We start from the raw sequence: 15,706 nt of genomic DNA, 5'->3' as shown, positions 1-15,706 counted from the left end.
AAGGCAGGTCATTACAATGCTGCAAACACAAGTCGTGTTGCCACCTTTGTGAGTTTACTGCTATTCTAATACATTTTCCAATGCATCTGTAAAGATGCACGAGAGTTTAACTCACTTTTCATTTGTGGTTTTTCTCTGGGTCTGGAAAGCTTTTAGGCTAAGTGTCAAATTCTGTCTTAACACACCAAAGATTGACAGCAAAGGCTAATCACATCCATGATGCGTTTCAAGTTTAAATTGAAGAAATCCTTTACATTAAAAGAGATTGGCAGAGAGGAATATGTCTGAATAATCAGCAACAAACGGTCAGGAGGGAGTTAGCTCTTCCAATGGAGAAGATTTAGAAGTAAGACCCCTTTTCTCAAAAAAAAAAAAAAAACCTACATGTATATAACATTTCATTATTTAGTAATATATCTTCAAATAGTACCCTAGAGCTGCAAGGACAGAGCCTGTCCCAGTCTCAGGTGCCGTAATCCATGGCTGCATTTTGGGTTTAAGAATTCTTATCTGATGCAGTGCACTTGTAAGAAACATACCCCTACTTTTAAGAAAGGTCACTGGGTTTGTCTGGGAAATTCTTAGTCACCAGGAAGCAGTGTGAAAGGCCTACATATTTACATATGTACCATCTGAGAATGGGAGAAAATGGGCTGCCTTAGAGACCACAGGAAGAGACAAAAATAGAGGTGACAGTGTAAGTATTAGAGGCAGGATGACCAGTAATGTCATTAATGTGAGGTATTCTCCAGCTAAAAATCGATTATGTAGTCATTTCTCAGGAAGATCACTTATGAATTCAATTCAGATAATTTTTCATGTCCTATAGGTGGAAGCCACACTAATAGACGGAAATGAGGGTTCTCCCCCTTTGATGATGTGCATATTAAGGAGAATTAAAAATTCTTCCTTTGGAATAACTGATTGAAACACCTGTGACAGGTGCCTCTGCAGGGCTGTTTTAGCTTTAAACTGGAGCTCACCCAAACTCTTTTGATCCCAGGGTTTACTGCAACAAAAGCTGCTATATCCAGACAGTCACTCAAACTGAAGCATTTTTTTTTTCCAGAATACCAAAATCTAGATCATGACATAGGCTCTGCTTCTCTCCAATATTTACCATTTGCTAGGCAATGACTTTTTGCTCACTTCTGTTGCTGTCTAAATGAAGGCTGACCCTAAAATGACCAGAGCAGTAGCCTTAGCAGCTATGGAAATAACTTAAAGCATTTTCACCCTCCATTTAGTTTAGATATTTCTTACTGTTAGAACTGCTATTCCTACAGGATTAATTATAAATAGTTATCTACTGATATCTACAGTAATACATTTTGCTTCTGAGCATGCACCACTGAGTTTTATAATGGGTTGTGTATACACTGCAAATGTTAAACAATATTTTCATTGATAAATGACAGGCAACTTGTATTTGCATTTCCTGCAAGATTTAATGATGCGGTGGGATAGCAGTATGGAAACCGTGAATTAACATTAAGACTTAGTGCCAAAGCCATCCCCAGGAAAGAAGCCACATTGCCTGTCAACTAAAGAGAATTTGAACCTATTTACTCTGTTATACTTTGGTTCTTGGGATCAAAAGTTACTCTGTTTTTACAATACCCTATGCTTCAACTCCTCCTTTCTTTCTCCAAAAGCGCTGTTTCTCTCCCTAGAAGCAAAAGTTTCTTCCAACTTCCCAAGTTGTCCCAGAGCCCTTCCCTAGAAGCAGCTGTGGAGAGATGGTGTGCTTCCAGGTACCAGCCAGTGGCCAAACAACTGCTCTGCTCTCCTTGACTGTTTTTGGATCAGCTCAACGCATCAGCACACTCACAGAGTGAATTTCTTCCTCTACAGTGGCTCAAGAGCTGCCACAAACTTCCAGTAGCAAAAGCAAGGGAATTGTTGACACTGACAGGGAATTAGGGGTTCCCAGCAAAGGAAAAAGGAAAACAAATCTAGGAAAGTGATTCTGCCTCACATTCACCACCCAGAAACACTTCGCTCTCACGATGCTTGTAAAACTTGCTTCTAGAGTGCCTAAAAGCTTTAGGAAAACCACTGCTACATAGGACACAGCTACGCAAGAGTCAGATAAAACTTAAAAGCCAAGTAAGGCAGCAGCAGATCTTTTTTTTCCATGAAAGGTTCAGCTTATTTGCAGAGCATCAATACCTAGGCAGAAAGGAACTAGAAAATCATTTGCATTTTATTTGGTGTTCAGTTTTACTTTCTAAACCAAATTAATTCTCTCTTAAGTTAATTATTCTCTCAAATGCCAAGTCCCTTTAAGACCACTGGAAGAAAGTTACCAGGTTTTCAAGCTACAGTGTATTTCTAAATGACACTACCATGTTGCTCCATCTCCTCATTTTTCATGGTAACCTAGAATTTTATTTTTAAAGTGAAGAAGCGGCCAAACTTCCAGGCACGTGGAGGAGGCTTCAGACATGTTTTTGTTATTTTCCCTCTCTTCCTGTGAGTCTTGTCCACGGCACAATCTGCTGAATTCATTTTACAGGGATATTTTAGTGTTTCTTCTCTCACACAATTTTAATGTATTTAATCTGACAAACTTAGATCTAAAATATGCACAGATCCATTTTTCTGAACTGTTTTGAAGTCTTAGCGCTCCTGCTTTACAAACTCTTTCTGAAATCAATTACACCTGATAAACATCCTTCTAAAGTATATTTGAAGAAAATCTCTCTCAAATTGAATATTTCCTATCCTTTGTAAGTGGGCATACAATGGAAGGCAGGGGTACAGAAAATGAGGAGTTCAAAGAAGCTTCCTAAAAGGAGAACTTTGCTTATGGAGCACTAACATCGACCAAAAATGAAGATGATTCCTGAGAAAATAGCATCATCACATTGGTGATAAATAATAAAGGGAGTTTTCTTATTGCCACTGGTGGCAACAGAACTCTGCAGGAGAGCACAAGAGCTTGTATCTTAAGCTAGGATCTTTCTTGCCATGCAGACCTGTTGCTGAATGACATGCTGTGAGTATGCACAAACCATGGCATGCCCATTTGGGTTAAACCTCATTAAAAATAAATTACATATATATATACATATATATATAAAGCTTTAACGTTTAATACTTCAACGTAGCATTTTTTGACATTTACTAAGAAGAGTCACTTTTCCCATGGAGGCTTACAAATGAAGTTTAGAAATTTTAAGCAACGCAACCATCATGAACACCGATTTTTGTCTGTGACACCACTGCCCCAGCACCCTGTACCACATCCCACACCACCCCACGCAGATTCCCCCCGCTATAAGCAGACTGAGAGCACTCTCTCATGGCTGGCCACTAACTGACTTGTTTCATGACATAGCACGTAAATGGGTTGAGATCAAAACCTTAAATCACAAGACTGAAAGTTTGTGCAACTCCCAAATTTCATGGTTAACTGTGCGTAGCTGAAGCAGTACGTCGGTGCTACCTGGAAACTAATGTATGTTTATTCTTCAAAAATTGACAAAGGAAAAAATAACACCTTCAAGAGTACTTGTACAGCACTTCTGAACTCAAGATGAAATTCACACCTGTGCAATAAACCAGTGCAGCCTCAAACTCCATGCAAATGAGAGCTTAAATGGAACTGGATGGTGCCTAGGTCTTTGCAGTATCTCTAAATGTGACAAACTGGCTCTGCAATCCAGTTCACAAATAAGTTAGTTTACATTTTTCCCCCTACATTTATAATTTGTCAACCAGCAGAAGAAACAAACTATGTTTCAGCACACACACATTCAAATGTTGAATTTATTTCTCTCTTCAGAATCTCTGTCTGGCACTGCTGCCCCAACCATTCTGCGAGGAGTGGCTGCAGGAGACTGAATTCACCTTTCCCAGGAACCAGCTCCCAGGTGTCTAACTGCACCGGGGCACTTTGGGGAGATTGTGCTAACTGCAGATGGGGAAAGCCATCCTAACTATCTATACCTCTGGGTCTTCAACAGGGAAGTCTGTTATTCAGGTTCCTTTCTCGGTACATTAACACCTCTGCTTAAAACCAATTAATATTGAAGGAAAGTCTTCAAGTAAGCCAAAAGTAAGATTAAACACCATCATACATGTGGTGCTGAAAAAAAAATATTATGATTTAATCATCAGAAGTGTGGCATGGTGGATAAGGCCCTACGAATGAAAGAATTTAGATTCACTCCCTGTGCTGTCACAGACCTTAGCCATGACCTCTGGCAAGTCATTAAATTGCCTTGTCCTCAATTTCCCCCTTTGAAACAGGGACAGATGTGGCTCCATCTGTACCGAGGGATGTGCAGCCATGTGGCCACTGCCACTTCATGCAACACAGCAACGTAAGTCACTGCAGCAGGTACTATAGAGGAGGTGCAATTCCTATTACAGTTCATGGAAGAGGTGTACTTGTTCCTCTTCCCTCTCTGTAAACCAGTTCCCCCGTAAAAACAGAGATCCTCATTTGTCTTTTCTCCAAATCTTTGTCCAATATGCCAATTTGCTTTTTTAGGTCAGGAGTTTTTCCTTATCATATATTAGCAAAATGAGCTTTATAATAAACCTAACTTTGGTTATCCCATCTCTTGCCTTTACATCCACTAAAATGGCTCAATGAAAGGCACCTCCAAAAGGAGGTCCTGGCACCCTGTTGCTCAGAATCAGCTTCGGCCTCCTCCTATCAGCTTCATGTTACAGGAGATTAAAATCAGGTGAGTATGGCCCCAAGGCTCAGAAGCCAGTCTCTTTCAGTCTCTCTGATCAGCTGCTTCTGGAGGCAAAAGACAGTGGCACACATCACACCTTGGCTCTTAAGCAAGCTGCCGTTTCCACAAAGGCTGCCAAGTCTGAATGACAACACACAAATAGGCAAATGGTGACCTTGTAAATGGACCTCTTTCCAAATACAGAATGGCCTGAACAAAGCCTGTATAAGAGGCTACAGCATCACTTATTTGTGTTTGTTTTGACCTGTGGATCCATAAGAATGGCTGCATGGGGAAAATAAGCAAGATAAATTGTTCAGTAATTGTCTCGGTACAAGACACATGCGACCACAAAGGAGGAAATAAAGAAGAGAGAATTTTGAATCTTTTATCTAGCTGAAAACTGACCTTCCTTAGCTTGCAACTGCCTGTAGGAGTCCCAGGACAGGTTGTTCTGACATTCTTTTAACATCGTTTCATCAGCACAGCCAAAACTAATCACAAGAATATTACCCGATGACAGGTGCATTTATTCTGTCAATTAAATCAGATGGTTAAATCGAAATGTGCCCCAAATCTCTCTTGTTTGCATTATCCATATTGGCATTTCTTGGCTGTGGTTCATTGCTGGCTGGAAGTCATCCAGCCCCTGCAGAGTCACTTTGCAATACTGTGCCAGCAAGTTTCCATGCTCTGCAGCAGTGGTTACAATGAGACCAGCGTGGTCCTATAGGACTGACCTGAAATGTTGTTTCACACACACACACACACAAAAAAATCCCTCTTAATGAAGGAAACTTAGATCAATGGTTTTGAAATGGGGAAGGATATATCACCTCACAACAAACCACCAGTGGTGCGCACAAACAAAACCAGAAGGAATAGAGACTTAACACTACCAAAAGACTACTATGTAAGAATACGAAATAATCTGATCTCATTGTAAGACATTTTTAAAAAAGATTTTCTGTCGGGATTAAAAAGAAGGCATTGCCTGTAATCCATCACAACCTTTTTTTTTTTTTTTTTTAAAAAAAAAAAGTTTGAGAAAAGCAATATATATTAAAGCATAACCATAACAGAGGACAAGAAGAAATGAAGAGCCATCTCCTGTTACCTAATTACCCAGGAAGTCTCTAAGCTAAGGGTGAGTTTACATAAAATATTTGCTACAATGGCAGTTACAATGGAGCACACTAAGGATGAGGCCATGTTTTTCATTTTGGTTTTGTGGTGTACATGCCAACATATTTCAGCCAAGATTTCTCTTCCCTGCAGTAGTGGTGGCTTTGCAGTACCAAAAAATTAGACCTTTTTTCCCTGTATTATATTTATGATGTTAATACTTTGTAGAGCGCTCAACTCTCCCATTTATGAAGGGAGTTGTGCTCCCTTTTGTCACCGAGGAGAAATGCACCGTAGCAGGGTGTTCAGTCTCGAGGCAATGTTACATTGGCAGAAGGAGAGATTGACACAGTTTGCAGTTTCAGCTCCCTAAGAGACACCCATCTAATCCCGATCTCTTTCCCAGCCTCCAGCCCCATCCTATGCTACCGCGTTCTTCCCACTTCAGAAGAATCCCTCGCTGCCAGCTCTTCTGTAAAAGATGCAGAACATTGCTGCGTCCAGTTCCCCATGAAAAGACAGGTCAAACCCCCAAACTATAGCTGGGATACATGGAAGGATAAGTACATGTAAGTATTGTTTTGTTACATGTTCTCTTAACCTTTGCTTGCTGGCCTGAAACATTTCCTTTGCTGTCTGATTTTGCAGACATTTACACACTTGTCTCGCTAGTGGTTTTACTCATGGACAGGTCTCTCCAGGAGTTTCCACACAGTCAGGTAAATATCTTTTACTTCTAGGTTTTAAAAACTCATTAGTGTCTTGAACTGAAAAATAGCAGGCTTAATCCTGCAATCAAGAGCATCTGTACAATTCACAAAAAAGCTGGTGTGAGTTCTGAGTAACACAGAATACAGTCCTATAAAACATCTGTGAAAAGTACAGGCATATTTTTCCTTTCAGCGTGTGGTACCTATCTAGGCACTAATGAGTTCTGGACAACATGCTAGTCAGCAATCTTTCAAAGCATTACATTTCTAAGTCATTTGCAAGGATTTAGTTGCTCATTTCCCACTGGCTTTAGAAGGGACAGTGTGGCTAAATCCACAAAAACACTATGAAACTTAAAAAAATTCTACTTACCTTAAAGTTCAGTGGTTCAGTGTTGTGCTTAGGAAAAAAAAAAAATATATATATATATTATAAACCAGGAAACAGTTTATTCTTTAAGTGTCCTGTCCATCCAGAAGACTAATAACGTAATGCCATACTTTTGTGCACGTGCAGCCACCACCCCAGATCTGGCTGCCTGTGTTTGAAGCCAGCACTGATATTCTGCGGCTGTGTAACTTTGGATCAGGCTGCTGTAAAAAGACCTGCGAGAAGCCTTTCCAGGGCCTCCTTCCCTTTGCAATACTTATAGGAGCTGCATTTGTGGTCAGGATCTTGTCCTCAGTCTTCATCTGAGCTATGCCACATGTGCCTGGCCATGAACTTTGAGGTTCACAATGACCCAGATCCTGAACTTGCATTCCTGGCTTGACCTCAGACTGACCACTTTGCTGTGGACATCTCTGGTGATCTGGACTATTGCTAACCCTGCTTACCATCACTGGACATGAGTTTTCCCTGTCACTGAACCTAATCTTGCCTTACGCTGGTACTACACTCCGTCAGTGACGCTCATCATTCTTGCTGCCACCCTCAGCTCCTGGCTCACCTTTCCTTATGGAGAAAAGGGAGCAGCCACCCACCATTGCTTCTCCCTGCACAGAATAAACACAGCATGCATTCTTGCCTTTAAAAGAAAAGCAGTTAATGTGAAGTCACCTCCTTTCCAAAAGTACCAGAGTGCCACAGGGTGTCATTCACAGCAGCACGTCTCTGAACGCGATGACAGCACAGGGGAGCAAACAGGTCTGATGTCAGATCAACGGAAGCATAACTGTGAAATCCTGGTACTTTTTATTGCAGTTGTCCTAAAATAAAGTAAAAATGTATAATTAACCATTTACAATTAATCGCCTCTTACAAGAAACACCATAGCAAGGCTCTAATTAGAGTATACTATTATCTAAAAATTAGTTCATGACCCATTTTCTGATTATTGATGCAGTTTCACATATCTAAGCAAGTAATAAGCTATTAAATATCATATATCTAGTTATTATTATTGAAAGATATGGATTAATGAAAATTATGTGCTGATTCTTTCAGTCTAAGGCCTCAAAGTCAATTCTTAAATCTGTCCTAAGTCCAACAGGATGCAAGTACAAGGATTTCCATGCCAGCATTGAGTTGTAAGATGATGGCTTTAAAGTCACAAGCACACATTGTTTTTAAACAAGAGAAAGCTACGTACAGCAACAGGATTCTGTACTAAGGGTGACACAGCTTATCTTGTCACTGTTGTTCCCACCACCTCTTTTTTTTTTTTGAAGAATGCACTATTACAATTAATCACCCATGGTAATTTTAAAGCTTAACCAATGGACTCATAAAAAAAAAAGTTTTAAAGTTGTCTTTTCGTGCAGCTTCCCACAGCATAATAAAAATGTGAATCTTAAAACTGAAATATTTTCACCATTTTTAACCAGGTTCACCAGTCAGATATTTCCTTTCTTTATATACGTAGATTTCAGTGAGGTATCCTGATGTAATATTCAAGCCCTCCCCCCAAGCAACTTACACTTAAATTCCATTTATTTTCTTGTCATACTAATATAAAAAACAATGGGAAATCACATGGCTTTTTAGCTAAAATATTAAGGTTTGCTGCCAAAAGACATTAACAAAGAGTTGGTGTAAAAGTACTATTCTCATGCAAGGCCATGCAAAAGAGGCAGTAAAAATCCATAAGAATAACTAGAAAACAAGTAAAGGACAAGTCAGAGCATAATTACCCTTTGTTTTCATTATGTAAAACCACAGCTTTCCTGAGATACCTCCTAAAATACCTATAATTTAAAGAAATATTATAATATGCATTATGTAATATATATTATGTAATATATGTTAGAGGAATAAATGCCTATCTGTTAGATTGCACATCGTATTAAAAAACACACCATACACACAATGTTTTTCTCCTGTGTTCCACATCCTTCCGATTTACCAATAAAGCTAATGCCCATTTAGGGGAATATGTTGTGGGACGACAGTACAGCAATATTAAGTAAGGCAACCATATGTTTCCTCCTTTTGACATACTGTTTGTGACTGCCCCTGACTCTTGGTGGATTTGATCCCTCATCAGTTTGCCTGGTGCTGATGGAATGCCTTTTGCAGGTGTTTTGTTGATATAATGCACAACACAGATTTCAGAAAGCTGAGCTCCCTTGTGCCTATACCAGCATTAGCTCCTTGTTTTCCCTTATGACACAGCCTGTAGAGGTCTGCTCTAGGTTCTTACTTTACAAAATTATCTTAAATATCATCATAAGAGTGAATGTCTGTACTGCAAATAGCTGAAAGAAGGATATTCAGATCCACTTTTTTTTTTTTTTTTTTTTAAGGGTAATCAGTGAAAGCCAGGTGACAATATCACATACAGGAAAGATTTTTTTCAGCAAGATTCCCCATCTTAAATGCTAACAGAGGACTACCCAACCAAATAACAAGCCTTTAGGCATAGCTAGATTCAAATCTTCATTTAAAGCTACCATTCCATTTTCCATTAAAAAAATTTTTGTCCAACTTGAAGAGCAGCAATAAGGTACAAGTTTACATAAAGCAGAGTAGTGTATCAGCTAAAAGCTTGCACAAACCTAGCCCACCACCAGAAACGATACTGTCCTGGGGAGATTTTGTGTTTTGCCATGGTTTTGGACAACCCCTCCACTCTGTGCTCGTTCTCTCCGCAGACTGAAGTGTAGGTGCACAGTGTCTCAAGGAAGTAATCAACAAGAGGGAAAAAATAAAAACAACACAAGTGGAGGAACTCTAAGTTTATATTTTTATGTTAATGTGCTGATAAGAAAAGGGCCTCATTTGGGAAGTCGTAAAAAAAAAAAAGCGTTAGCAGATCTCCAAGTTAGAGCACAGAAGCCTTCTATGCAGATGGAGGATTTAAAAGAAGTAAAATGATAACCACATAGTCGAGAGACTAGAAAAGAGACCTTGATGTTTGATAGTTGTAATAACCTGCAGAGTGCTCTAATGGCTCAGGGATCAGGTGCAGAACTACAGCAATAACAAGAGCTGAATAATTATCTCAGCCATATCTGTATAACCACAGTCCCAGAGTATGAACTATATAAGGAGGCTTCTGCTGCCTCTCCAAGATTTCCTGAAATGTTAAATCACTGAATTGGGAGCACTTCCAGCATTAGTACTGCCCAGTTAGAAAGAAATAAAGCCCAGAATCCTCCAGTGGCAGTTCTAATGTCTTTGTTAATTATGAATTATGGGTAAACATGCAGACTCACAGAGGTCACGGCTGTCAGCAACAATACTTTTCAAGAAGGATTTTTATGAGGGTCTTTTTCATTTTGCCATAATGTCCTTTATATATACATAAAACGCACCACGAATACAAAAAATAGCATTTGTTTTTTGGGAAGACGTAATTATTTTTCACTTGTTTCCTACCCTCTGCACCATCGCGCACCCGCTGCCAGTACGACCCAGTTGATAACTCTAAGCTCCTCTGTGAATAACAACAGCTGCGCAATTCCAGGGACCAGGCAGGAAGAGTCACTGGGGCTGGGGTTAGGTTAATGATCAGACACTCTGTTAACAAGAAAGTGGTGGTTTTTGCAGTGAATGGCCAGTCAGGATCCCATCAGCGGTAGTCACCTTTCACATAGCGTAGAGAAACAAAAGCTGCATACAGTATGCTTGATTAACCTCATTTAAATGGCAATGCTGATCTCAAATCTGTCCCCGGAGTGTATATAAACAGGATTAAAATTATATTATGTGTGGATCCTACCCAACAAAAGCAACTGGCACAAAATCATTTTAATTAGGTACTAGAGGCTGTAACTCATTCAACTTTGGCAATATTCCTTCTCTGTCCCATCGAAGAACTTTTGGGACTTGATGCAAGTTGCAGAAGGAATAAAGCAGATTTGGAGACAACACTGACCAACGTGATGCCAGGTCACTGGTTGGTTCATAAGACATCTACATGGAACTCAGAGGATAACATTCAAAATAGCCACATGAAACTCTGCATAGAGGGTACAATCCTACTGTTTTCAAAAGGAGAAACCTGTAACAAATTCCCTTTGCAATGGAGGTTTTGGATAAGTAAAATTCAAAAGATTCAAGTGCAGTTTAAGAAACATTACTGCTAGGTGAGTTGCTTGAAATATCTCCATGAGTCAAGAAGCCACAAGAACCTCAACAACATATGATTTCAGCCCCATTTTGAGCCTGTGAAAATAAAATTATGCAGGACATCTTTTCAGGACCACAGTCTTTAAGGAAAGGCAAAAGGAGAACTTTCTTCTGGCTCTGGATGCATTTTCCCCATCTGATGGGGAGAACATAACAGTAAAATAGGTGACACAAACTTTTCATAGTTCTTCTGGATCGAAATAAGTAATTCTTACAAACCCTTGTGAGTAGCATCCAACAGATACAACCCAGTAATGCTGCCATGGTTTGCATTTGTCTGTGCTCGCTCTTGGGTTCCAAGAGCGTTACGTCTTAAACATAACCTTCCAGAAGATGCAGGTTTTATTTTGTTTTGTTGTGTTTTTATTTTTTTCTCCAAATAATTACAAACATTATAGAAAAAAAAAAGAACAAGATCCTGAAAATTAAGTTGGAAACTTGAACATTTTTCATAGCACTGTTGGTGGCCAATAGCATTTAGTTCTCTAGATTATTGCCATCTTGAACGAACAGATCTCACCTGTGAGCCCTATCTGCAAATACAGGTTAGACATTTCATAGTGGCTAATTCATACAAACTCACATCCTGTGACAGAAATCTAACCTTGGCCCATGTGGCCTGCATTAGAAAATCAAGGTCAACATTATTCTGCCTTTTTTAGAGGCAAACCTTGTTTTCCACAAAAACAAAAGAAAGCACACGTTAGCATCAACCTCTCTAATTTGAAAGAAATCTGGCAAAGAAAAGGAGGAGGTAACTACAAAGCCTCTACATTTAGTTGGAAGCAACAACAATTGCAGAAAACAAACAAAAAAAAAGAGAGGGTGAAATCCTTATCCCGTTCCTTGGCACAACTATAAAACCATGTAATCTGCAATATATTCCATAGGGGGCACATTGGCAGCATGGGAAAGTCATAAGTAGAAAAACTATTTTCCATACCAAAGTATCACTAGCAGGTAAGAAAACTGACCATTATGTTACATAATAAAGATAAGTCATGTGTACTTGAATAGTTAACAGATGGACTAATTAGAGGCTGAATTATTTGTGGTATAAATGATAGCTGGTGAAATCAAGGTTACCAAGGGAAATGGACTTGACTTTGCAAAAAACAGAGGTTATTTGCAGGGCTAAGGCAAATTGCCTCTCAAAAGAAAGGGTTAACAAGCAATGAAAGAACAGAAGTGCATCTAATTAAAAGGCATACCAAGGCATGCAGAGAGACTACAAGGGTAAGCAAATGGCAGAGACCACATTTGTGTGCAATACATGAAGAGGCAAGTGTGGAATAACATATAGATAACCAGGACGAAGGGCAAGGTGTCAGGCAGGTAAAATAAGCTTCTATCTTAAAAAGGTGCATTGTTCTTGGAAAAAAAATGGTACAAATAAATATATACAAGCACATGTAGAGAAAAAACGTGCAGAGGACAGGAGGTATCTGAGGGGATCTTTGAACAGGAATAGTGTGCAATGACTTGGCTTGAGACAAAATATATGGATCAAAGCAATTTTTGAGAGAGAAGTTAAACTATTTTCAATGAGATGCCATTGATTAGCTTGAACAATGACCTTTAGAAATCACCTCTTCCTTTCCTCCCCCCACTTTGTCAGTATTAAAAAGCCTATTGGAAAGATAACATCGCTATGCAGGTAGGTATCATTGTTTAACCCCCAAAATAAAAGAGGGCCTAAAATGCAAAACACATGAGGTAGCCAAGAACAGACCTACACTGAAACCATCACTGTCTGGGCTCACATAACACAGACAACATTACGAATGAAAAGGAAATAACTACAATTGTTACGCTTGCAAACCATTTTGTAGCTGTAGCTCTGGGTCACCACTTGTCAACAGATGGTAGAAGCCACATAGGAAAGGTAAGAAAAAACACTATTGTGTACAGCACTGCCCAGGCTTCAGAAATTAGCATGAAATTAAAAGATACTAATCAAAGGAGATCTCATCTAGGAAGGACCTTCTTTTAGTGGGTGCACAAAAGCACTTCAAAGTAGCAGAAACAAAGCAACAAAAGTGTAAAATCAGTTAAGTGCTATCTATTTCTATAACAAAATTTATCAAGCCCAGATGAGAAGCACAAAATGACACAACCTTACAGAAAGCCTGAGAGAGTAACTCCAGATGACTGGGCAAAAGGAAAAAAAAAAAAGTCACAGCACCTCCAAGAATACATATAAAGCTATATATACACACACGGGTGCGTATTGAGACGATGAAGATGAAAATGCTACATATAAAGAATTCTTGCACAAAGCAGACCATGCCATAATAGTCCACAGCAGGAGGGCAGAAACCTTCGGCATAATCCACAGTGCCCATTTGGGCACTGAGAAAGCAAGAAAACAGCCTAAGGTGCTTCATTTTTGTCAGGCTCAGTGATGCTACAGAAGGTCAAGGGTAAAGTCCAAATTCTATTATAAAGTAAAGGGCTAAACTACAGGCAAGACTTCTCCAGGTATGAAATGGTGTAATAAAATAATAAATAATAAGCCAAACCCACTGGAATCACATCACAGCCCTCTGGTTTCAGATCTAAGACTGGCACATTTTTATTTCAGTTTAGAGAAAAAGGTCATCCCCTGTTAATGGACTCATTTCCATAGAGTCTGGTCTAACACACCACCGACATTAACGGTGTCTTTTCATTGACCAAAATAGGCTTTCAAACAGCATCTTCTGCATTTCTAATTGAGCTGCCGGATGACACTGTAGCAGCAGTGTAATAACACTTTATAAATCATATTTGCTTGGAATGGGATTCCTGATGGGTTAATATCTTCTAAATAGGCCATGACTGCTCTCATTTCTAGGTTGCATATGACATCTAATCCTCTAGCACCGTGTTATTTAGGGGCACTGGCTCAGAGACTTCTCGGAGTCCTCAAATGAAATAAATAAATAAAAGCTTTGTGCTGGAATTTGGTGATGTTGTTGACCCAGAAAAATCTAGTGGAACTGAAGCAGTTGTGGAAAGTTCTAGAAGTAGTTAGAACAGTTATAAATGTAATTCTAAACAAAGCAGCAAACTATTCCCTTACACATTCCCTTTCTTACCCCCATACCCAGCAAAGACAAAGCTTTGCAAGGAACGTGTTGGATACATCTACTCTGCCCGTGGCAGAATAAACGTCAGCTGAGTCTGTTTCTTGGCAGAGACCCTGATCTCAGATATGGCCCCAGAGCTGTTGATCTGTCTCATGTAACCAACTGTGCAAATAGTTAATTTTTTTCAGCTGACAAATTTAAAAAAAAGCACACACACAAAACCCACAACACCAACACAACAATACTAGTGGCTTGGATCAAACCAAGAATAGTTTTTACAGCAAAACAATTATCATTTCACACTCTAAGAAGGAAATTAGATTTGTTTCAAAATGAAAGTATTTTGTTTCAAAATGTAGAAATGAAACATAACCATTTCTAGCTTGTGTGAAAAAAACTCATTGAATCTGAACTGAATTCACAAATAATTTTGGCTCTTCAGCTTCACACAATAAACCTCTTGCCTGATTACTGCAATTCTTAATTAGGAGCGAAGCCGCACTCACCGAACGAGGGCAAGCATATACATCATGGATGTTAACACCCTGAAACACATGCTGAGCACACTTTATGCACTGACTCCAACCCTGTAAACTTAGTGTATATGGAAGTCTTCATCCTGGGAGAGGCCAACTGCAGTGCCTGAGTCTGGCCTTCACGACCAGAGAAAACATCTAGCCTGCAAGCAGAGGTGCCACATCGTGGTATCCTGCAGTCCTGCTCCCCAAACTGCCCAGTTTGGGAACTAGCTGCAGCACAGCACGGTTCTTCTTCCTGCCATGCACCTGCATTCCCATCTCAAGAGAACTGAAGCATGAAGGAAGCAGGGTCACTCCCAGCGTAAAATTAGGGTGCAACTGAGAAGAGCATCTCCATCTGACATTACTTTTTTGGAGAACAGCGAGAATGAGGGTGAGGCATAAGTACAAAAGTATCACAGCAGCAGGTCCTCAGCTATGGGACTCACTCTGCCAAGGAGAAGAACGAACAGGGAGTAACTACTTTAAAAACCTAAATGCCCACATATCTAGATTTATTTTTTTAACCAAGTAATTCAAATACATACACATGCGCACAAGTTCAAGCCAAATATTCACAAATACAGAGAAATACACACATGAAGAAGGTTTACTCAAGCAGGATGAAAAGGAAGATGTGGATGGACAGGGGGAAAAAAAGTGTTATTCCCATTTGGAATACTTGGAAATCAAGGCTAGGATACACCACAGTTAGATGCTGATCCTTTAAAGAGCTCCAAAATCAATGGGGGTCCTCAAGTGCTTGAAGTTTATCATACGCTGAAATGAGGTTTAAGACTTGAAGTGGACCTTTCTGCAGCGATGACCCGAGCCCCTCCAGCTGGGCCACATTTGTGCTACGGCAGCCAGACCAGAGACCTTGCAGAGCCACAGTCATAAGCTCCCTGCCTGCACCCCACAATGCTACGTGGGGCAGGAGGCAGCCACAAGCGCTGTCAGCTCAGCAGGAGGGCGCCCGCTCAGCGCAATGTTCTTATTGTCTTCTCCCGCTCCC

General features: G+C 39.8%; 1 long non-coding RNA gene across 6 annotated transcripts in view; it reads right to left on the bottom strand.

The window, feature by feature from the left end:
• Nucleotides 1-15,706, bottom strand: part of LOC118251179 (uncharacterized) — a 123,427-nt gene that overhangs the window by 41,408 nt on the left and 66,313 nt on the right. For 4 of the 6 annotated variants that reach the window (XR_007707971.1, XR_007707973.1, XR_004779685.2 and 1 more), the window contains 2 exons: nucleotides 7,590-7,738; nucleotides 6,903-6,929 (listed from right to left, as the gene is read on the bottom strand). This is a non-coding gene — a long non-coding RNA (uncharacterized LOC118251179). Of the gene's footprint in view, nucleotides 1-6,902; nucleotides 6,930-7,589; nucleotides 7,739-8,662; nucleotides 8,717-15,706 lie in introns of all 6 variants that reach the window. The other 2 variants (XR_007707972.1, XR_004779687.2) reach the window with 1 other exon arrangement.

Source organism: Cygnus atratus, chromosome 3 (assembly GCF_013377495.2).
Source record: "Cygnus atratus isolate AKBS03 ecotype Queensland, Australia chromosome 3, CAtr_DNAZoo_HiC_assembly, whole genome shotgun sequence".
NCBI classification, from domain to species: Eukaryota; Metazoa; Chordata; class Aves; order Anseriformes; family Anatidae; genus Cygnus; species Cygnus atratus.
The sequence above is the reverse complement of the archived record's forward strand: the minus strand, read 5'-3'. Positions and strand labels throughout refer to the sequence as shown.